Here is a 21466-nt window from a genome sequence, read left to right as displayed (position 1 = left end):
TAGACGGTTGCGTTTCCGAATCTGTTTTCCCATTCTTCTTATAATTATCACACATCCTGTGTTCATTTCGTATCTCGTTAATTGGCTCTATAGTTCAGAATCATTTAAAATAATAAAGATGTTAATGATCATCAACGTTGCTAATTTTAAAAGTAGTAAAATTAGTTTAAAAAGTATTATCTCTAGGATTTTGTCATAGAAAACGATGATGATTGAAGATATAGATCCCTTGTTATGAAAAGGAAGTGTTCTCATGTCCTATCCTTACGAGGTTTTTGCTTATCGGTTTTCAATCAGAGACCGTATTTAATTGCATAAGTTTTGAGATAATAAAATATGTTCATTGGTTTGATCTATTATAGAGTCTCAAATATAACGTCAGCCTTGCATTCTTAGCTTAAATCCTACTCGGTCTTGGTAGATTATTTTTTTAACATACCATCAAATTGAATTTTATCATATTTTAATTTAGATATTTTTCAATCATAATCTTAACTGAAATTGGTTTATCTTTTTTTTTTTTTGTATTTTCTTTAATCGGAGATTAAACCGACCGACACTATATCATTAATATGCTGCTTCTGGTTTAACTTAAAGCCAGAATCTAAGACCCAATTACATTTGCCTCAAATTATGTAAGTCTTAAATTCCTCTAATATTCAGCAAACTTAGCAAAAGCATGCCTCCTACTTGGATCTCTGCCATGTGAAATACCTGCTCGGTCCTGCGAATTCATAAACCAACCTAATCTCCCATTTATTCCCTTTTCTTTTAAAATGTAGATTGATGTAGCCCGCGCAGAGAACACAAGATCACAAGATCGAATGCCGCCAGTAGAACCTGCCACGAACAGCAAAGCTCCCACTCAATCGCTTCCGAAATGTCCCCCTCCCCAAAGCCAACACTTGTAAGTCATTTTCAGGTCCCCGGGGATCCCTGCAGCTCTAAATACCAGCACTTTACCGCTGTACCGGAGTCCGTCCCCCCCCCCCCGTCCCCTTGCCTTGCTAGCCGCAGGGACCTGCTTCTCGCCGCACAGGGGCCATCGTCCCAGAGCCAGGGCGGCAGGGGCGGATGAGTCTGGACCGGGCAGGCGGCACCGCAGCAGTCCCATTGCTTCACGGGGATCCGGCTCATGTGACCCAAACTGTGTCAGAGTCATTCTGAGGCGGAGCGCGCCATCCAGAAGGGGCCGGGTCTCTCGCCTTGCGCCACGATCAACGACAAGGTCCTCGTTATCTCAATCAGCTCCAAGGCGCATTCCAAATGCAGAGACAGTACAGGCCGCCAAATCCGGGCAAGGCGGGAGCCAGCAGAGCTCAGAGAAGGGCTCCCTCCTTCCCCTCAGTCCCCTGGTGACATCGATGAGCACTCAGAGCCTCCTGAACATGAAGCTGCGAGGCCCCTGGTCTCGTAAGTTCTCTGAGCCAAAATGTCTTGTTTTGCACAAGCCCGTTTGTAATGGGTTTCTCTTATTTCTCTTACTGGGAACTGAAACGCTCCTGGCAAGACCAACATCGGTAGGATAACTAGAGTTGCGAGCGGCATAATGTAGAGTTTGGAACTGACTTAACCGTGGTAGGACCCACGCAGAGACGATTCCCTGAAAGAAGCGGCTGATGCGTCTGCTGCCTCTGGTGACTCGGAACCTGAGACAGGCGTCCGCCCAAGCTGGAGCTCCGGCGATATGGGGGGGACCCAACGTCGGGCGGCTGGAACAAGCTGTGTGTCGCGCTCTCTGAGACGGGGGCAGTTTCGCAGGAGGCCGGAGCCTGTCACGGCAGGAAGAGGGACGGCAGCATCGCTCAGGCCGACGACTCCGCGTGGAGCCGGGCGCCTGCGATAAACCTCTGGTCGCTACAGGAGCCGAAGTCTTGGCCTCCAGCTACAGTAGGTGTGAGCAAATGCGGGCGAGTCGGGCGGTGGGAGGGGGGCATGGCGGGTCGTCGCAGCCCTCAGGGAAGTCAGAGAACTGTCGCCCCTAGCAGCGCCCTTCCCGCCGTCCCCACGTGTACCCCGCCTGGCCAGAGGGCAGTACCGCTTGCGGTGAGTTATGAGCCCACTGCTTGCATCCGTCCTGGAGACAGGGGGCTGTGTTAGCCTTGGCTACTTACTGCGGTCTCTTTTGCAATACAAGAAGCTGCAGGCTAGAATTAACATTGCAGGGGTGTATTTTGTTCAGTTAATGAAACCAAAATTCTGGGCTCTCGATTCAATGGCCCATGATTTGGCAATCTGTCTGAATTTTAATTTTTTATAAACTCTAAAGAGAGAGAGAGAAAAAAAAGCGCTTTCAGCATAGTATTACCGGAAAGATCCCGGCCATTCCTGGCACCTGGGTTTGTGCCTGCTCAGCATCCCAGGTGATTTGTGGGCGCTAAACAGCGGGGATCCACCAGAACGCACCCCTCCGCTCCCCGGGCTATCTGTGGCTCTCTAACATCCATCATCCGCTGACTGGGACTTCCTCCTTCACTCTGCTGAATCTGCCCGCGCCGCTGCTGGGCCGCATTTGTTTATGCTGCAGAGTGCGGGCGGGTGCTATTGGTGGTTTTGCTGCTGGGTATGCGGACCTGGTCTGCGGGGCATCTCCCTGGACGGGGAGGCTGGCTGACATCCCTGTGGCTGTGCGCGTGGCTTGTTCACCAGTTTCCCCAAATGACTTAAGGCGAAGGCTCTTCGCTGGAGAGCCGCGCCCCTCTAGCCCGCACACTGCTTCCTGGACAGATCTGTCCACGCCCTTCCCAGGGGAGCTCCGGGGCGCTCCGGGGTTCTGGCAGGCGATGGCAGACCCTCCCCTGCACCTTAAATCACCGTGTTTGTTTCTGAGTCGGGTTACATTCCAGCGTATTTCCGGCGGAAGGCAGGGGACGCCTTCCACGGAGAATGCACAATGCCTGGCCAGTGGTAACTAAGCGGAGCCGGAAATTTTCCGGGAGCAAAGAGATCGGTACATTTGAAGTTCTGACTGTGAGGCGAAGTGCGGCGTCCGACGAGCCCGAGGGAAACGTGACGCTAAACAGTACAGGGCTGTGTCGTCTGGGATAACGATATTGGTCTTGACACAACTGTATCGTGGAGAAATTGGATTAGGCACGGAAGAGAATTGTCTAGAAGACAATTCATGAAAATTTAATCAATGATAATTCACGAATGGTTGAGAAGGAAAATTAGAGAGTATTTTGCAGATAGAATTAAGAAGACTTCATAAAGCCTTGATGTAGAGAGTTGGGGGTGGGGGGTGAAGCCTGCGTGGATTCCCCAGTTCTAGCTTGTCTAAGATGGGTCTCTGGAGATGAGGACCTCTGGGAGGACAGGTCAGCTTGGAAATAGGCGAGTGCCGAGTCATCACCGTTTAGAGGAAAATGGAAGCCCGAGCGCAGGGCGCCCGAAACGAAGACTGTTTCCTGAGCGAAACGCGCAGTCAGAGCTGGTGTGCGGCGCTGCTGCGGCGGTCTCGCTGTGTTTCGTCTCACCGCGACTCCGTCACGAGCGGCCACCGTGGATGCCGGGGCGCCCGCCGTCGCATCTACAGTGCAACCAGCGCGAGGAAGGGAGCGCGCGCCTCTGCCCACCGCGTCCGCTTCCGACAGGTCGCACGTAGCATTTCCATGCACATCGCGTTGTCCCGAGGTTAGTCACACGCCTGAGCCGCGAAGGGCCTGGCAAGCGTTTTCTTCGTTCTGGGTGGCCGCGTGCTGTTGGAATTATCAGACGAAGACTTAAAAAAAACAACCACAAAAAAACTATGATTATTATGCTAGGGGTTTTTAAGGCTTTAATGGAATATAATGATCTCAGAAGTCATCATTCCATCCTAAGAACAACTAAAAAACTAAATGAACTAAAAACCAACTCTTCCCCAGTGGCATGCAGCTAAAAATAACTTGTTATATTCTAGACAAAGATACCGAATGGGCATTCAGATCCTGATAGCTATGAATATGCTTTTAAGCATAAAACACATCTTTTTTTTTTTTGGTCAATAAAAATCCCTTAATGCACCAACATATAACATTTTAAAGATGTATATTAAGTATATACTTTAAAAGGGATTTAAAATATCTTAACCTCCTTTGAAAGAAAGATTCAAGAAAGAAATACGATATACCACATTTTATGTGACTTGAAAAGCATATCTTAAAATGACTCTTCCATTTGAACTGCATTAGCAAGTCACTACCGACGCTCTACGAGTGACTAAGTTTGCGTATTAGAAAAAGCGCGCTGTTAGACTGATCCAAGCACTTAACTAGCCAGACGGGAAAAGAGGCACATCTCTACTTCTGTTTTATCATAAGTTTTTCTATTAATATAATTTTATATTTCTTTCCAGCATATGCTTTACACCATAGATAATTTACCTAAATAAAATTTTATATATATAACATATTATGTATATTATATATGATATATAATATATGATCTATATATAAAGGGAAAAATCCCATATTCATGGGTAATATATAACTTATATTACATATTATACATGATGTATAATATATGATATATATATGTGTGTATATACACACACACACACACACACACACATGCATACATAAAGGGAAAAAATCCCATATTTGTGGACGGGAAGCTTCAGTGACATCAGATGGCTCTGTGTCCCAGCTGATCTACAGATTCTACGCAGGGTCTCTATCAAAATCCCAGATGACTCATTTGTAGAAATTAGCATGGTGATTCTAAAATTCAAAAGCAAGAACAAGGAACTCAGGACAGTTAAAACGATTCTGAACATGGAGAACAAAGTCAGAAGACTCACACTTTCAGTTTTCAAAAATGGCTATGAAGCAACAGTAATTAATCGTTATAATGAATGATGTCGGCACAAGGGTAGACAAAGACCAGTGAAATAGGACCAAAACCCTAGAACTAAATCCATACATCTCTGGTCAACGGATTTTCTATAAGGATGTCAGGATCATCTAATAGGGGGGAAATAGTGTTTGAATGTAGATAAATGTTCAAATGGATAAAGTTGGATCCTTACCTCACACCATATGCAAAAGTTAAATAAAAATGGATCAAAGGCCTAAATGTAGGTGCTAAAAATGTAAAACACCATTAAAAAGGTGAAAAAGGAACTCATAGAATGTAAAAAAATACAAATCATATATTTTATAAGACCTTATAAGGGTCTTCTTGCCTTTATAACATATAAAAAACTCTTAAAAGTCAATAATATAAAAATAACCCAATTCAAGAAATGGGCAAAGTACATAATGGACATTTCTCCAAGGGCGTTGTAGAAATGGCCAATGAACAGATGAGAAATGCTCGGCATCACTAGTCATCAGGAAAACTCAAATCAAAACCACGATGAAATGCCACTTGCCGCACATTAGGACGGCTAAGGTCAATGAGTCAGCTGACGCGTGCTGGTGAGGTGTAGAGAAACGGGGACGCTCGCGCCGCCGGTGCGTGGGCACGTGCCCGGCCTCTCGGGAGAACGCAGAGTCGCCACGTGACCGGGCAGCGCCACCCCTGGGCCACCCGCCCGCCTTCGCTGCGCGTTGCGCGCCGAGCGCCTCGGGCCATCGCAATGCCGTGGCGAGCGTCTGGGTGGCGCATGCGCCGTGACGTTACACCTGCTGCGATGCCCCTCGGTGATGCAACGTGTCCCGCTCTGTTGCGCACCATCGTTTATGCAGCTCATCCTTGACCGAAATGGCGCTTTATGGCACAGGGCTGGATTAACAAAGTCTTCTATTCCATCTTCCCTTTTTAACAATTTCGACATGCGTGTGGAGCGTCATGATACTTTCTGTCTGTGCTTTTGTATTCGCGCTGAAACTTATTCATCAACAACATAAAAGAACTTTTTTTGGTCTATCTATTTTTTAAATTTTATTTGGTCTGAGGAGTATTAAGATAATTACATACTTTATTATTTTACTCTAAAACGATATAGTTTTGATAATCATACATTTGAGAAATAATCTCATATATATTTTCTTTAGGTATAAATTTTATATATCATATATTTGAATTCTGCTATCAAAAGTATTTTTCTTCTCTATTTTGGATTTTTCCATTCAAATTTATCTCTGACTGATATAATTCAAGAATCAGTATTTTTTATTTCTCACATTTTTAGTCATTGTTGATTTAAAAAAAATTCCCAGAATTGGAAGGATTTAAAGACTATTTTTTAAAAAAGATACTGGTCATTACAGGCATATTTTTCAAAATCATTTTTCAACAGTTTTTTTTTTCTGATTGTCATCTTGTGGGTTTTTTCCTAGTGAAATAAAGAAATTTCAAGTTTTTTCTCTCTTTGTCAACAAAGTTTCATGAATTTATTTTCATCTAACTTATGAATGACATTTATTATTATGTTTACTATTATCATTATGCCAGACCTCTTCAGTCTAAGTATCCAAGTTTGCGAGCTTTTACATTGTTTTGGCATTTTTCTTGGCTATTTCCGCGACAATTGAGAGGAGTGGAAATTATTACCCAGATGTCAATTTATGGTGAAGTTTCGAGGAACAACGTTGGCTTTGATCTTCAACAAACAGGAACAAGGTCACGACGGGCGTGCATCGGCCGGCTGTGCAGCCTCGCACACCGGGAGCTCTCAAAACGTTCTGATGTACACGTCTTCTCTTTTTTTAAATTATTATTATTATTATTATTATTATTTATGCCTACAGCACCTGATCTTCCTAGGTGGTCTCCCATCTGAATACTAACCAGGCCCAACCCTGCTTAGCTTCTGAGATCAGACACCCAGCTCAGTCGGGGCAGCATGGCCGTAGACCATGGACTGTGGCTCCACTGGGGCGCGAACCCAGGACCTTCTGTGTGGGAAGCAGACGTGCTCACCGCTACACTGTGGAACCACGTCCTACAAGTCTTTTCACAGACTTTTCCCCGTCGTTTTCCAGAGTCGATCAGGAGCATGGCCACGTGTTCAGAGGCAACCCCATCCCCTTGTACAGGGGGAGGAAGGCCCCAGGGACCAGGGAAAGGCCACCGAGTCAGAGGCAGGCAGTTCCAGGCTTGCCTCGGTTGGGACGCTGGTCGCTTAATACACTTGTGATCTATTGTCTGGCCTTTCTCTCACACTTGAAATATCCGAAGCCTCAGTAAATACATTTTAATATGTAAACTATAATAAGCAGAAATGGGTTTTAAAGGCTTAATGACACTTAAACTAATTATTTAGAAGTGCAAATTTCCACATTTATCCAAGATCATCAAGCTTCCAGGAATGACTGATTGGGCTACTGTATGTGCAATGCCATTTAAATGCAATAACTTGGAAATAGTCGATGAAATATGGCCTTTTCCCCTTGCAATCTATAATTAAAATGCCAATTTTATCTCAGCAATCTATGTAAATTTACATTTAGAATGAGCAAATTAAGTTTTTATTGTAGCCCAGAGTATTTATTGTTCCTTTTTATGTTTGGGCACTTTTTTAAGAGAAGACGAAGAGAGTTATACCAGAAAAGCGTTTGAAAAATTACCCCTGCAATTGGTAATAATGCAGCAAGTGCAGCTTCATCAGGTGACCTGCAGGGAGTGATTCAAAACTGCCACAGTCTTAAATGCAGGGTGCCGTTTAGACATGGGAACCGCCAGCACTGTGAGCGGATGCGCTTTCTCAACGGCCATAATTCACGTGCTAGAAAGGCCGCATCCGAACGAGTGTGCTCGTGCGCACTTCAGACGATGCGTCAGAAGATAAAAACCAGCGCAGGTTGTCACAGTAACTCCATCTTCCTGTTTAAGGCTACTTTGCTCATCATAGCAGCTTAGAAGACTCATTACGTTACTGGGAACGAGCCTGGCTCTGCTTTTATCATCCGTCCTGTGGTAAAGTCTCCTGGACAGCATGAGAAAACTATTCAAGGAAGGACTTTGCAGCCCTCCGTGTTTTGTTTTGTTTTGTTTTTTCACTGAGTTGCATATTTTCGTAGTGACGAGAGTAGTCATAAAACACAAGATGTTTTTCGCTCTCTAAGTGGTTGATCGGTGGGGCAATTTGCATAGTGTAGGAAGACGCTTCGCACAAGTTTGTTCTTGGTCTATACCAGTGTTTGTGCCCACACAGAGTTGCTGCTGGGTATTCGGGGGGTCCTCGAGGTGAACCCAGAGACTGAAAGCGAGTCAGACATAAACCGTTTCCCCCATAAAGCCACGGAAAGTGCCTGGCGGGAGTGTGGTGTAGGGAGAGGAAGCGTTGCTGTATGCGAAGTGTTTCAAATTATCATTCTGATCGTGAGAATGAAGAAACCGGGCTGAAGGGCACGGTGATTTACCCTCACGCCGCCAGCCCGCGGCTGGGAACTCACAGCGTCCGCTTCGAAAGACCGTGACTCTGGCGCAGTCCAGCCCCTCGCTTCCCGGCCCCCCAACGTCCGCGCTCCCTCTCGCTCCCTGTTCACCTCCTTCCAAAAATGGAAAATTTGAACCGGTTGCCGCCGCTAAGGAAAAAGTCTTCGTGTAAAAAGCGAATTTGCTTGCGACTCTTTATGGGAACACAACTGCAGATAAAAATGCAGTTTTACAGCTAGTGCCCAAATGTATGTGAGGTTTTTTTTTTTTTTTTTTTTTTTTTTTTTTTAAATAACGTTAAGACTGCCATTTGAAAAAAAAAATCTGTGTTAATTCTCTTAAATCCAGATATCATTAGGAGGACTCATCATGAATTCATTCAGGAATTATTTACTAAATTCTCACACTGTGGGAAGCCTTGTGGAAAATGCAAAAATGAATGTGTAGAGGCTGAAAAACTCTACCGTTATCTCCATGACTTAAGATTCTTTTAATGATGACTGCAATTATGGCAAAGGCAATTTTTTTTTTTTTTTTAGAAAAACATAAGAATTCTGTTTCCGGTCAAAACAGAGTAGCCCTCTTTCTTCCAAATTTTCTTCTTACAACTAAAAATCTCTGGATGTAGCACAAGGACAGACGTAGAAAGGCTCTGAAGGGTGGGAGGAGAGGGGCTGCTTGGGGACACGGGACCACCCTGTCCCACTTGAGGGAGAAGAAAAAACTAGAACAACTGGTGGATTTCACACGTCCGGTTACAGGCTCAGCAAGGGACTGAGGCCTAATCATAGAACACGGAATGCCATTTCTCCCCACACCTGACCATCTCCCCACACCTGACCACTGCATCAGCAAAGGTCTACTTACTGCAATTCCTTCTACCTGGTATATTACTGTCTGGCTATCAAGGTGTGCTAAAACTAAAAGGCAAAAATGTACTGTGCCAAGAGCCTAAACAAATATCAGAACCAGATACATTAGTGCTGTTGGAATTATCAGACTAAGACTTAAAAAAACAACCACAAAAAAACTATGATTATTATGCTAGGGGTTTTTAAGGCCTTAATGGAATACAATGGTCTCTGAAGTCATCATTCCATCCTAAGAACAACTAAAAAACTAAACGAACTAAAACCCAACACCTGTTTTTGGAGTCATCAGGGAAGCAAGGTTATAGGGCGCTCCACAGCCCCTGACAGCAGAGAGAGGCAGGCAGGTGCTCGGCCGCAGCGGACTGCGGCAGGCGCCTGTGCTGGAGGCAGTCTCAGGAGCCTCGTGTTCGTTGTTTGACACAAAGGGATGAAGCAGACTAAAAGGCAGAAAGTACAAGTTGAAGAAAAAAGTGTCAGAGCCAGAATCGTTTATGGCAACGATTTTGGAGTCATCAGGCTGAAAATACAAAACGGCTATGATTAATATGCTAAGTTCGCTAAAGAAAAAAAAAATATACAGCATGCACGAACAGATGGGCCATGTAAGCAGAGATCTGAAAATTCTAAGCACTGAAAATAAATAGCAGAGATCAGAACACTGTAACAGATGTGAAGAGTGCCTTTGACTGATTCCTTAGCCGACTGAAAAATGGCTGAGGACAGTGAGCTCGTCGAGAGACAATTCCAAATACGCAAAGCAAAGGGGAAGAAGGATGGTGGTAAACGTGAAATAGAATCGCTAAGAACTGTGGGTAGCTACGAAACGTGTACCATGTAACGGGAACGCCCAGAGGAGAAGAAAAAGAGGAAGAGACAGGGGCAATATTCGAAGCAATGGGGACTGAGAATTGCCCTAAATTCTCTTCAGACTCGAAACCACAGATCCAGGGAACTCAGAAAACAAGAAGGGAAAAAATACTGATGACTACACTTACGTATATTATATTCGAACTTCAGAACATCAAAGACAAAGGAAAATATCTTGAAAGAATCTGGGGGGCACCTCTTCTATAGAAGATAAAAAGCGAATTAAATCTAACATCTCCATGGAAAGAAATATTTAAAATGTTGAGAGGAAAAAAAAAAAACAACCTAGAATTTTGTACCCTGTGAAATATTCTTCTTAGAGAATGAGAATAAAGACTTTCTCAGACGTTCGAGAATCAAGGGGATTTGATTTGCTGCCAGGAGACGAGTCTTGCAAAAAATGTTAAAGCAAGTTCCCCCCAGAGATAGGATCTACACGAAGAAAGAGAAGTATCAGAGAATAAGTGAAGGTAAAATGAAGGTGATTGGCTGGGCTGGACGATGAAGGTGATTGACTGGGCTGGACGATGAAGGTGACCTGACTTACGGAGCTGACCACTGCCGTGGGCTGTCGGCTGGGCCGCATGCTTCCAGCAGCCTGACTTGGGCTTCTCCACACGATGACTGGATTCTAAAAACAGCGAGAGAGAGAGAACCAGCCCCAGGGAGCAAGTGCTTTCATGTTTGCTAAGATCCCAACGGCAAAAAGTAAATCACACAGTCAAGGCCAAAATGAGTGTAGGAGAGAGAGCACAAAATCAGGGTACGGGCAGGTGGTTCATTAGGGACTGTCGCGGCCGCCGCCCGTGGCAGGGGTGCTGAGACGGAGTGCAGACGTGCGATTCTTGGCGCAGGAGCGGATCGTGTCAGGAGAGGGAGCTACGTTATCCGGAAGAAGTGGCGGGGAGCGAGGAGAGCACACCCCGAAATCCCCGGAGGCGCGAGGCCTGGGACAGAATCTCCGTATAAAATAGAAAAAGAAACGCAAAGAGAAAGCAGTGGAAGGCCTAAGACTTAGCCAGATTGGTGTGAAGTCAGTGACGTCGTGGGAATTCGCAGTCGGCCCTCCACGACCGGTGGAGAGTCACACCAAGAGTCCGCTGTAGTAAATACAGGACTTCAGGCAGTGACACAAACAGCCGAGAGCAGCAGGGCCTGGCACCTTTTCGAATTGCCACACCTGCCTGGAGTTTGAGACAGCTGAGAACAAATGCACCTCAGATCCCAGCAGTCAACGAAAGGTTTCTAAGCAATAATTAACGTAATAACCTTTGGACGAAGTTTCACCTGAAAAATTAATTTAATGCGGGTTAAATATGAGTTTTGACATTAAAAAGAACGAAAGTTCAAAGACCATTAATAACAATGAGAGTAAATGACAGTGTCTTCAGGAAGGAAGTGTCGCAGAGGCCAAAAATATGCCCGGTATTCATTAGCTTCTCAATTAATTATGTGACGAAATGAATAGGCTTCGAGTAAATGCAATTGTCTGTTGATGGGTAATGCCAGACGGTGACACGATCAGTAAAGATGGAAGAGGCGAGCTGACCTACACAAACGAGGAGCTTAGGAACATTTTACAAGGGAATGATTGCTTTTATGATGGACAAAATGAGGAAAAGAACATAACCCAACATGTAGGGATTTTAAAAATTGGTGCACTTAGTTATGAGATATGTTTGTACATAAAGCTAAAAGGAAAAGGCTTGCAATTCAATTTGTTTTCAAGTGACAAAAGCGAACTAACTCGGCCCTGCGTAGAGGGTCTTAGCATCATCTGTGCGTCAGAGAATGCTCGCGTCTGTCCGCACCCATAAACGCGTCATCTGGTTCTGCGGCGACCGTGGTGACGCGTCCACGAGTCGGGAGTTGAAGACAGGGTTGGTCTGAGCTGCTGCCGCGTCCACGGAAAGATCTCGGTGCGTCTGTTATCTTCGCATACAGTTTCTCAGAAGGAAAACGCTGACGGGCGGCCCTGGGAGGCGCGGGGGCTGCGAGGCGCGAGGCAGGAGGGCGGCCTTCCCGGGGGGCCCGGGGGCCCGCCGCTTCCTGCACGTGGCGCTGTCCACCTCCCGTTCGCTCATTCGGGGTCCGTAACGCAGGCTGGTTTTCCAGAAGCAAGGGGTTTTTGCGGGATCGGGACGCGCCCTTCACAAAATCCTGGTCACTGGTGCACGCTGATCTCCGTGTCCGTCCGAAGGTTTTGACCGAGGCCCGCAGAGCGGGCGGCGCGGCTCGGCCGGCGAGGCCGTGAGTGCCCGGGGAGCACAGGAAGAGTCTGGAAGAGTCTGGAAGAGCCTGCGGGGCGAGGGCGGAGCGGGCACGGCTTCCCCTCGAATCCCGCGCAGACCCCGCGCCAGCGGCCTCCCTGAAGGGTGAGGTCTTTCAGGAGGATGTCCCCATCTATGAAACCGCCCCCTTGGCATCCACGACAGAAGGTGGCCGCTCGGAGAGGCGGCTGTGAGGCCCTCGTGGGGGGAAGACGACGTCTGAGATCCTCTCGTGCCGACTGGAAATTTCCACACAGCGTCCCCTTGATGAGCACATGGAGTCCTGATAACCAGTTTGTTTCAAACACCTGGAGTCTGGCACACCTCGAGTGAGAAGAATCGCGAGTTAAGTGAACAAACTGGCTCTTTCCGTTTCGTTCTCCCCTCCCCCCCCCCCTTTTTTAGAACAAACTGACGGGGAGCGTGAATCACGCGATGATGAACAGGGAGAGCTGTTTTATTCTTAATATGTAATTTAATGCTTTGTTAGGATCCAAAAATATAATTTAGCTGATGAGAAGTAGAATGCGAAATGCATTGCAAAAACAAATCATAAATCACAGAACACCAGGAGAACAAAATTGATTAATCAATCTGTTTTTGGAAATAGCAAACAAACTCCCTCAAAAAGCATCTCACGAGTTCCAATGGGGGGAAAAATTGTGATAATGCATTACTCTCAGCCACTCAATTTTAAGAAAGGATAGAAGTGACCACCTTCTTGACAAACAAAGAAACTTCTCAAGATAACACAAGCAAAATGCAAAGACCCTTCAAAACGATCGGTCTCTTAATTTTCTGGTTAATCTAACTGCTTGGCTCAGCCAGAGAAGCTGTTCTCAGTGGAATGGAAAGGCCGGGCTCCCCCCACCCCCGCCAGTGCTGACGCGTTTGGTGCAGAGGGTGGCCCCGGCTGGACACCACTTGTCCTCGGGACGAAGGACCCATTGAGTACCTTGCAGCCTGTTGTTCAACGTTGTTATCATTACTACTTTGTCTTTGGAGAAATGCCAGAGGAATTATTTTAAATCTCTTGGTTATAAGTCTTTTTTCATTCTGGTCACGACCTTGGGAAAAGAGCAGGACTAGAAGAAGATTCTGTGGGAGCCACCATGGGCACCCGGCTGGCTCTGTCAGGACTGAGGAGTCTGGAGAGGTGGAACCCAAGGGGACTGACTGTTTTTCTGGATGTCCTTGCTAACAGCCATTTTCTAGAACACTGGCATTTGAAGATGGGCCAGACCGGTCAGAACGTTGCCAGTGCTGGGAATAAGTAACTCCGTCACGTAATCCAAACGCTTGGCCGTTTTGCAAGCATTGCTGTTGCTGGCACTCGGGGGTGGCTGCTGGCTGACAGCCACCCCTGCCCCCGCCAGGCCCGTGTTTAGCGGCCAGGGTGGAGTCCCCAGATGCTTCCCGCAAATCCTCTGCAGGTGACAGTCACGTGTTGTTCAAACGGGAGAGCCACACCTCTCCTCGTAAGACAGCCGCAGGGGAAGGCAGCATTTCTCGGGGACGTGCCAGGATTCACGACGTCAAACGGCAAGTGAGAAGGACGAAGAATCGAGGCGCCGAGACCGGCGGGCAGCCAGGGAGACGCGCAGGCGGGCGCTTCCCCGGCCCGTGGGGCCATTGCGGCCTGACAGCCCCTCCCGGCGCCGGGGAGCAGAGTCGCAAGCCGGGGAGTTAGTGACAGAGACGGCTGTCGCTGTGCCGTGGCCCCCCCCAGAGGAGGGGCTCCCGCAGTCCGCTCCGTCGCGTGGGTTTGTCCTCTCGGCAACCGGGTTCTGTCTTCTGGACCTTCTGACCTTGGGTGCGTGCTCCGCATCGCCTGGGCCCAGGGCGACCTCCTCGCATAACCCGCAGTCAGGGCCGACGGCCCTCCGTCAGGCTGCAGGAGGCGGCCCCAAACATGGTCTCCCCTAAGACACAGGGAGGCCGTGCGCGGTAACCTCCACGGCTTTTTGTAAGACTGTGCTCGGGGCGGGTCCTCCGCTCTTCCCAGCCAGCATGCCACCGAGCGGAGCGAGGCACGGGCCACGTCAGGAACCCTCGCGGGGTCACCAGGACGTGCCCGGGACAAGCCCAAGTAGGAGGAGGAGCGACTTAGGGTTCCCACCGCGTGAACGTCCTCGCCTTGCAGCTGTTGTGGTCCGAGTAGGAGGAAGGCCTGATGACAGGGACAGGCCACACTGCAGTGTCACACGCCAGAGAAGGTCACCCCGAGGAGAAGGTCACCCCGAGGAGGTCGTCACCCCGAGGAGGTCGTCACCCCGAAGACGTCGGCTGGGGGCCTGGGTAGCGGCGACTTGCTGAGGGCCGCGGCGGGCTCTCGCTCAAGCCCTGGCGGTGCGTCCCTCTTTCTGGTCCCCAGACTTACACCATCGCCTCCTCTTTCATGGCTTTGCTTTTAAAGCAGAGATCCCAGCTTTCCCCCTTGGAGTCGTAGCTCTGTGCAGAGTCTCACCACCTCGAGGATAGAAGTTTAATACGTGTTCTGGCTCAAGTATTTAGAGGTTTCGATTAATTTAACACTTAATTTTTATTTAATTCTTGAAATAAAATATATAAAGATAATAGTTAAGTTCTTACTGTTTTACACATGAGGACTCGCGTTTGAGGATATATATAAATGTTTATATATTTATTCGACTCTGGACACATAGCTGGTAAATGGAATATGCTTGTAAAATATTTGTTTTTTTTTTTTTTTCTAGGTGAGATAGTGGACTATTGGAAAGGGTTTAGAATCGTGCGGGAAAGTAAGTCACGTGCAACAAAGCCAGGCCGTTATCGATCTGTGGCAGTATCTTGAGGCACCGGCCTTCACTGTTTTCATTCACTTACTTTTTGACATAAGCCGGGCTTGTGTAGAAGGCGTTGCAGCCCGGCGGCAGCGTGTAAGTTTAATCATCTGCTTAACAGAGCAGTTCCTCAGGGTCGCAGAAATGTCGGTGACATGCAAAACTGTTTAACCGGTTAAGGGCCATGCGCGCGGGAGGCAGCGCAGGCCGGATTCGGGGACAGACTCGGGTGAGTCGAGCCGCACCGTGGGCGGACACGTCCCTTAGCTCCTTCGAGAGAACACGATTAGGTTAGAAGAAGAAGCTCTTCGTACTAACAACTGGAAAAAAAAACGGAAACGCCGTTGGCCCGCAGGGACTGGCCCACCGCGAGCAGCCGCAGAAGGCAGATCCTGGTGTTTCAAACACGCGCTCGCACCACGTCCCTTTCCCTGTCCCGCGAGGTCACGAGCGTCGCTCTGAGGGGCGGCAGGTGTCTCGGGGACACCGCGGTTCCTCACCGAGTCTCGCGTCCGGCTGGTACCGAGCCGCGCACGGACGCCGGCGGGGCCGCGGGGCCGGGTCTCAGGTCGTCCCTCCCTCCGGGGACACTGTCTCCGCGGCTCCTCCCAGCCCGTGCTCTCCACGCTCGGGCTCACCGTGCTCGGTAAACAGCACACCGACCGCCACCCCGAGCCCCCCACCGACACCCCGCGCCCGCGCACCCTCAGCCGCGAGGCCCCGCGCCCGCTGCTCAGCGCGCCCTGCGGTCGCTCGGACGCCTGCAGCGCGCCGCGCACCTGCCGCACCTGCCGCACCTGCCGCGGCTGCGGGGGTCGTTCCGCTGCCCGGTGCAGGAAGGGGCGGGGTCAGCACAGGTGCCCCGGGGCCTCTGCTCCACGTTCCCAGTGAAGCGCGTTGGACCTGGCGTTTATTAGCGTTCAGCTGTCGACAGGTTTTATGCACATCTATGGTTATTGGTCTAATCGAGTTTATTCTTTGTGTTGCCAAATTAACTGAATTAATCGCCTGGAAAATGACTTATTTTCAAATTTGTGGGCACATACTCCTGAATGAAACCGTTTACATTTTAGCGCTGTCTACTTATTTAGTCAGATTCTCTTTCTCGTTCGACGTTTTGGATATGTTTGTTTACATTTCTGATTAGATTTATCTCACTTTATCTTACTTGTAAAGATTAACATGTTTTAATTTTAAATTTTCCTGTTCATTGTTTTATAAAATAAATTTTCCTTTATCTCCCTTATTTCCCTTGTTCTATTATTTTTATTTTGGTTTTTCAAACTTCTTTCTTTGAATTATTTATTGTTTTATTCGGTAATAACAATATGTAAGTAGCGTGAATTTTTCATTGGCTTACCTCCCCTCCCCCCCCCAAGAAAAGGGAATATAACCCCACGAATGCGCAGCCCACCGGTACCTGGATCTTGTGGTCTGGGCCACTTTCTACAGCATATTCGCATTCTGCTGCAAATCAGTCAGAGGGCGGCATGTGGACACAGCCCGGCAGCAGGAGCGCAGGCCGCGCGGCCACCTGCAGGAGCAGGGCCGCAGGCGGAGAAGAGCAAACGCCGGGAAAGGGAGGCCAGCCGTGTGGTCAGTCAGAAGACGTGTCCTCGGGACGCAGTTAGCAGGGGTCGCGGCCTGTAAATGCTGCCAGAGGGGCTCGGGGCGGGGCAGGCAGCGCGCAGTGCCCTGCAGGACCTGGGAACAGGTGGAATGTGTTTGGCAGTTGCGTGGGGGGAGGGGAAGGGGCGGGGCAAGGGGTCCGGGGGCGGGGCTGGGGCGGGGGTCCAGTGTGTTCTGCGCTGGCCTCGATCCCCCTTTAGTGAGCTCTGGGCTCCCGCTGACGCCCGGCCCACGCAGAGCCAGCGCCGCGGTCACCTCCCTGGGCGCACTGGGCCAGCGTTGTAGCCGGACCCACCACTGCAGCACTTCCTAGGAATGCCCCACATGCCTGGGCGACAACCAGCAGGGAACTTCGGAAAGACAGGGTTGATTTCCCACAAGTCCTAACGGGCACGGAGCCCAGCCGGGGCCACACAGGGAGGTGGCAGGCCGTGGAGAGAGGTGACCTGGGCCCCTGCCTTCATTAGGGTCCCAGGGTGGGGGCGCTAGGGCGTCAGCAGTTTACTCTTTGGATTTTCAATCAGAGTTGACGTTCGATATTAAATTAGTGTCGGATGTACACCACAGTGGTTAGACATCTATATAATTTATGAACCGATTCTCCCAATTCGGCTCGTACCCGCCTGGCACCACACGCAGTTACGACAATATCGCTGACCGTGTTCCCTGTGCTGTACTTTATTTACATGCCCATGATTATTTTGTAACTGCCGATTTGCACTTCCTGGTCCCTTCCTCTTTCTCATCCGGCCCCCGGCCCCCCTCCCCCGCTGGCAGCCATCGGTTTGTGCTCTGTGTCCATGAGTCTGTTTCTGTGTCGTTCGCTGATTTATTTTGCTCCTTAGGATCTACACATAAGTGAGATCACATGGTGTTTGTCTTTCTCTGTCTGGCTTATTTCAGTCAGCCTAATGCCCTCTAGGTCCATCCATGTTGTCACAAGGGTTTACCCTTTATTAGAGAATTTAAAATATAAAGGCAGAAAGGAAAAAGTCGGGTCCCTCAAGCAGTCAGTTATCTAGGTCACCCTGCCTGTCTCGAACGGGACCTCCATGGGAGGGCCGGCCCGGCGCCTTCTCTAACTGTTCAGCTAGCGGCGGAGACGCACAGCGGGCCATCTGTTTATCTGACGTGAATGCTCCTGAAATGGACGCTTTGGCCATTAAAGGCTTAGTGGCGGGCACGCAGCCTACAAAGCGGAAACCATAAAATTACCTCCATCTTTTGATACTTCATTCTAAAAAATTGTCACAATGTGCCCATGTTTCTTTGCAAGGTGACTTTGTAGCTCTTGCCATTGTCCCATGGCCACCGTTGAACCCGGGCTCGATTGGGATGCTGAGTTAGTCTGCTCAGGCTGCCACATCAGGACCACGTAGATCGTGTGGCTGAACAGAAATGCATTTCTCATCGTTCTGAAGCCTGGATATCCGGCATCACATGTATGTGATATGTGTACACACACACAGACACACACACACATGCACACAACACACACATGTGCACATGCACACGCACACAAGTGTTATAAAAACCGTCATTGATCAAAGCTCTAGAGAAATGACTAAACTGTTCATGTCATTATAAAATACCCCAATTCATTCGGAGAACAGTATAGAAACATTTCCAAAGTCGAATAAAAAAAATATTGAATTTTTCCTAGTCACCCCTCCCACTCATGGGCATTCATCTCAAGATATTTTTTTTTTCACTAGATCAAAAATAAAGACCTAAAATTACAATATCATAGAAACATCTGCATGATTTCATGGTAATCTCTTTGTTTAAAGTTTATATATCCATTTCACAAAGAGGTAAAAATATAAAAATATGTATAATTTTTTAGAAAATTGTCACATATTGTATATAGTTTAAAAGACATTAATATAATTAATATATGTTAAAACTAATATGCTAATATCATTTCCTTTGGAAATAATGTTAATATTATATGCTGTATGAAGAACATTTTTGGTACTTCCTAGTATATTAATTAATTTTATTTTTGATAATCCCCACAATTTAATTTTTCATACATTGACAATATCGTTGCATTATCCCTGTGTAATATTTTAAAAGATGTGTTATGTTAAATTTCAAAATTATACAACAGTAGAAAAGCATAAGGATTGAGACGCCGTTTTCAGCCATTTGCGTATTCAAGTATGTAATTTTAGGTATATGTCTTTAAATGTCTGAAAATTAAGACATAAACGGACTAAGCGGGCCCCTCGCCGCAGCCGGGAGCCCGGCGGCGAGGTTTCTCTCAGGGCGGACGTCGCCGCCCACCTCCCTGTGGCTTTACTTCCTGTGTCCACCTGTATTATCCCCAAGACGCGGTGGTGAGACCAACGTGAGCTGGACGTGAACCCCGGGAAGGAGAACTAAGGGGGCCCCTGCCGCACGCTGGTGTGAAGGACACGCCACCGGGGGTCTCGCGCCTCACCGTCGTCACTGTTTCCTGGCTTTAAGTGACTGACTGTTTCACTAGATAGATAGATAGACAGACAGATAGATAGACAGACGGACGGACGGATGGATGATAGATGATTGATAGATAGATGATAGATAGATAGATAGATAGATAGACAGACAGATATAGAATGACATCAGGTTCCAGTTCATAGTTGACTGTCTTTTGGGGACCGCATGCATAGCTAGTCTTTTAAAAGTAATAAACTCTACGATTTCAGAAGGAGGAGAGGAATTTTTACACACTGAGTTGTATTGCATTTCTGCATTGTTTTTTAATGTTCCTCTTTGCTACCCAGGTATTTAAAGAACAGTCACTGGATCTTGTGTCCTTTTTGAAGTTTTTGCTCAGTTTGAGATTCATCCAATATTTTTAAAACGTATTTTCCTTTGTTTATATTTTACATTAGTTCAATATTTTTTTCTCTGAGTTTTATGTTCCTTCAGTGTAAATTTAATTATTCTTGATATATGTTAGGCTTTAATATCTGATAAGGTCTTTACTCTTTTATTACTATTCTTTTTATTTTGGAATATATTAAATAGTCTTATTCATTTATTTTATTAATGAACTTTAGAATCGTTTTGTCAGGTCTTATAAAGTATCCCATTAGGCTTTTAATTGGAAATGCACTCAATCTATAACTTAGCTTGGAAAGAATTGCCATATCATCATGTGTTCTTTCAAATTACAATTGGACAATCATGGATTTTCGTGCTAGCGAGAGACCAACGAGAATTTCCTGACTACTGCTTACTGCTTGAATCGTCCAGTGAGGTGTATAACACAGATCCAGTTTATTTATAACAACACGGGAAGTGGTTTGGGTGGTGGTTGCTCTTTTTAAAACTTGTTTTAAATGATATTTTTCATGAAAAGAGCAAAGTGGGAGGCCAGAGAAGGCGCCGCACGCAGGATGGCTCTCGGAGTCGAGCGAACACAAAGGAAAGGCTTAGCTCGCGCACTTTCGTGAAAACATAGGGCCGTGAAAGAGGTAGCAAGCTTGAAATATCCTGACAATCTCAGTATGGTGATGGTAAAACGTTCTCGTTCATTGCAAATTAGATCCTGACGAAATGCAACAGCCCAGATGGTGAAGGAACTCGTGATCGTCCAGACAGAAGTTTAGACATGACTCAGGCGGAAGGAGGGATATAAACGATATAAATGAGTAAAAAAAACCAAACCCATGAGAACTATCTTTGCGTCTTTATAAATTTTAGTTTTCACTTTTCTAATTTATTCTTTATTCTCTCATGCTTTTCATCTTAATACTTCCTTAACATTAGTTGGCTTCATAAAAGCACTTGGGCTTTTTTCTGTCTTTTTAAGACAAATATTTAGCGCTTGACTTGCGCGCACACGGGTCTGGGCTCGGGCCTTCGGAGGCTGAGAGGCGGCGGAGCCACCCGCGATTCCGCCCGACGTGCGACCGTCACGCTCGCCGTCGCGCTCTTGGTTCCTCGCTTGAGACGCGCACTTAGCTGGACATTTCAATTATAAGACTGGATAGAGAAATTCTTGTCGTTAAGCATAATAATACTTACACAATTAATCATCAGTTGATTAACCGTCAACTGATGATTAATTAATACACTAATGAATGCTATTTCACTTAATCCTTAACGTTATATTTAAATGTTATTTAACTTAAATGTGAATCGCATGATATGTAATTGGTTAATCATTTTTGGTGGATAATAAGTAATTATGATGATTAATTGTGTTGAAATGTTTTTAGCATGCACCTTTAGCTATGTAAACTTTTAATATTTTTATTTTGGCTCGTTGATGTTCAATGTTCATAATAGTTCATTTTCACTTAGGGAAAATTACGCGCCGTCCCCGCCGCCAGCACTGCTAAGCCGTTGCTGTCCCCGCGTGAGAATGTCGAAGCCGTCTGCGCTTTAATTACGCCACAGCGACCACGGCGAACGTCGTATATTAATGTTTTCCACTTCAACTTATTTTCATGTATTTTTCGAATTTATGTTTTCTCCATTCAATCGTCGTATTTGGCAGGTACTGTTTAGTAGGTATTATAACGTGTTTTAGTGGGTCACAAAACAGATGCTCTAACTCATCTTCCCCCAATTCACCGTGTTTTATACAATTAACAAAAAGCAGCTTTATTCGCAATGAACGTGGGGAATATTTCTGGAATGATGATATCGTTGTGGATAATACTGTGAGACTCATGTTTTGAAAAAGACCAACCCGTAAGCTGCGTGAAGCACACGACTCTCC

Source organism: Rousettus aegyptiacus, unplaced genomic scaffold (genome assembly GCF_014176215.1).
Source record: "Rousettus aegyptiacus isolate mRouAeg1 unplaced genomic scaffold, mRouAeg1.p scaffold_m13_p_13, whole genome shotgun sequence".
Lineage (NCBI taxonomy): Eukaryota > Metazoa > Chordata > Mammalia > Chiroptera > Pteropodidae > Rousettus > Rousettus aegyptiacus.
Note: the sequence above shows the minus strand (reverse complement) of the source record.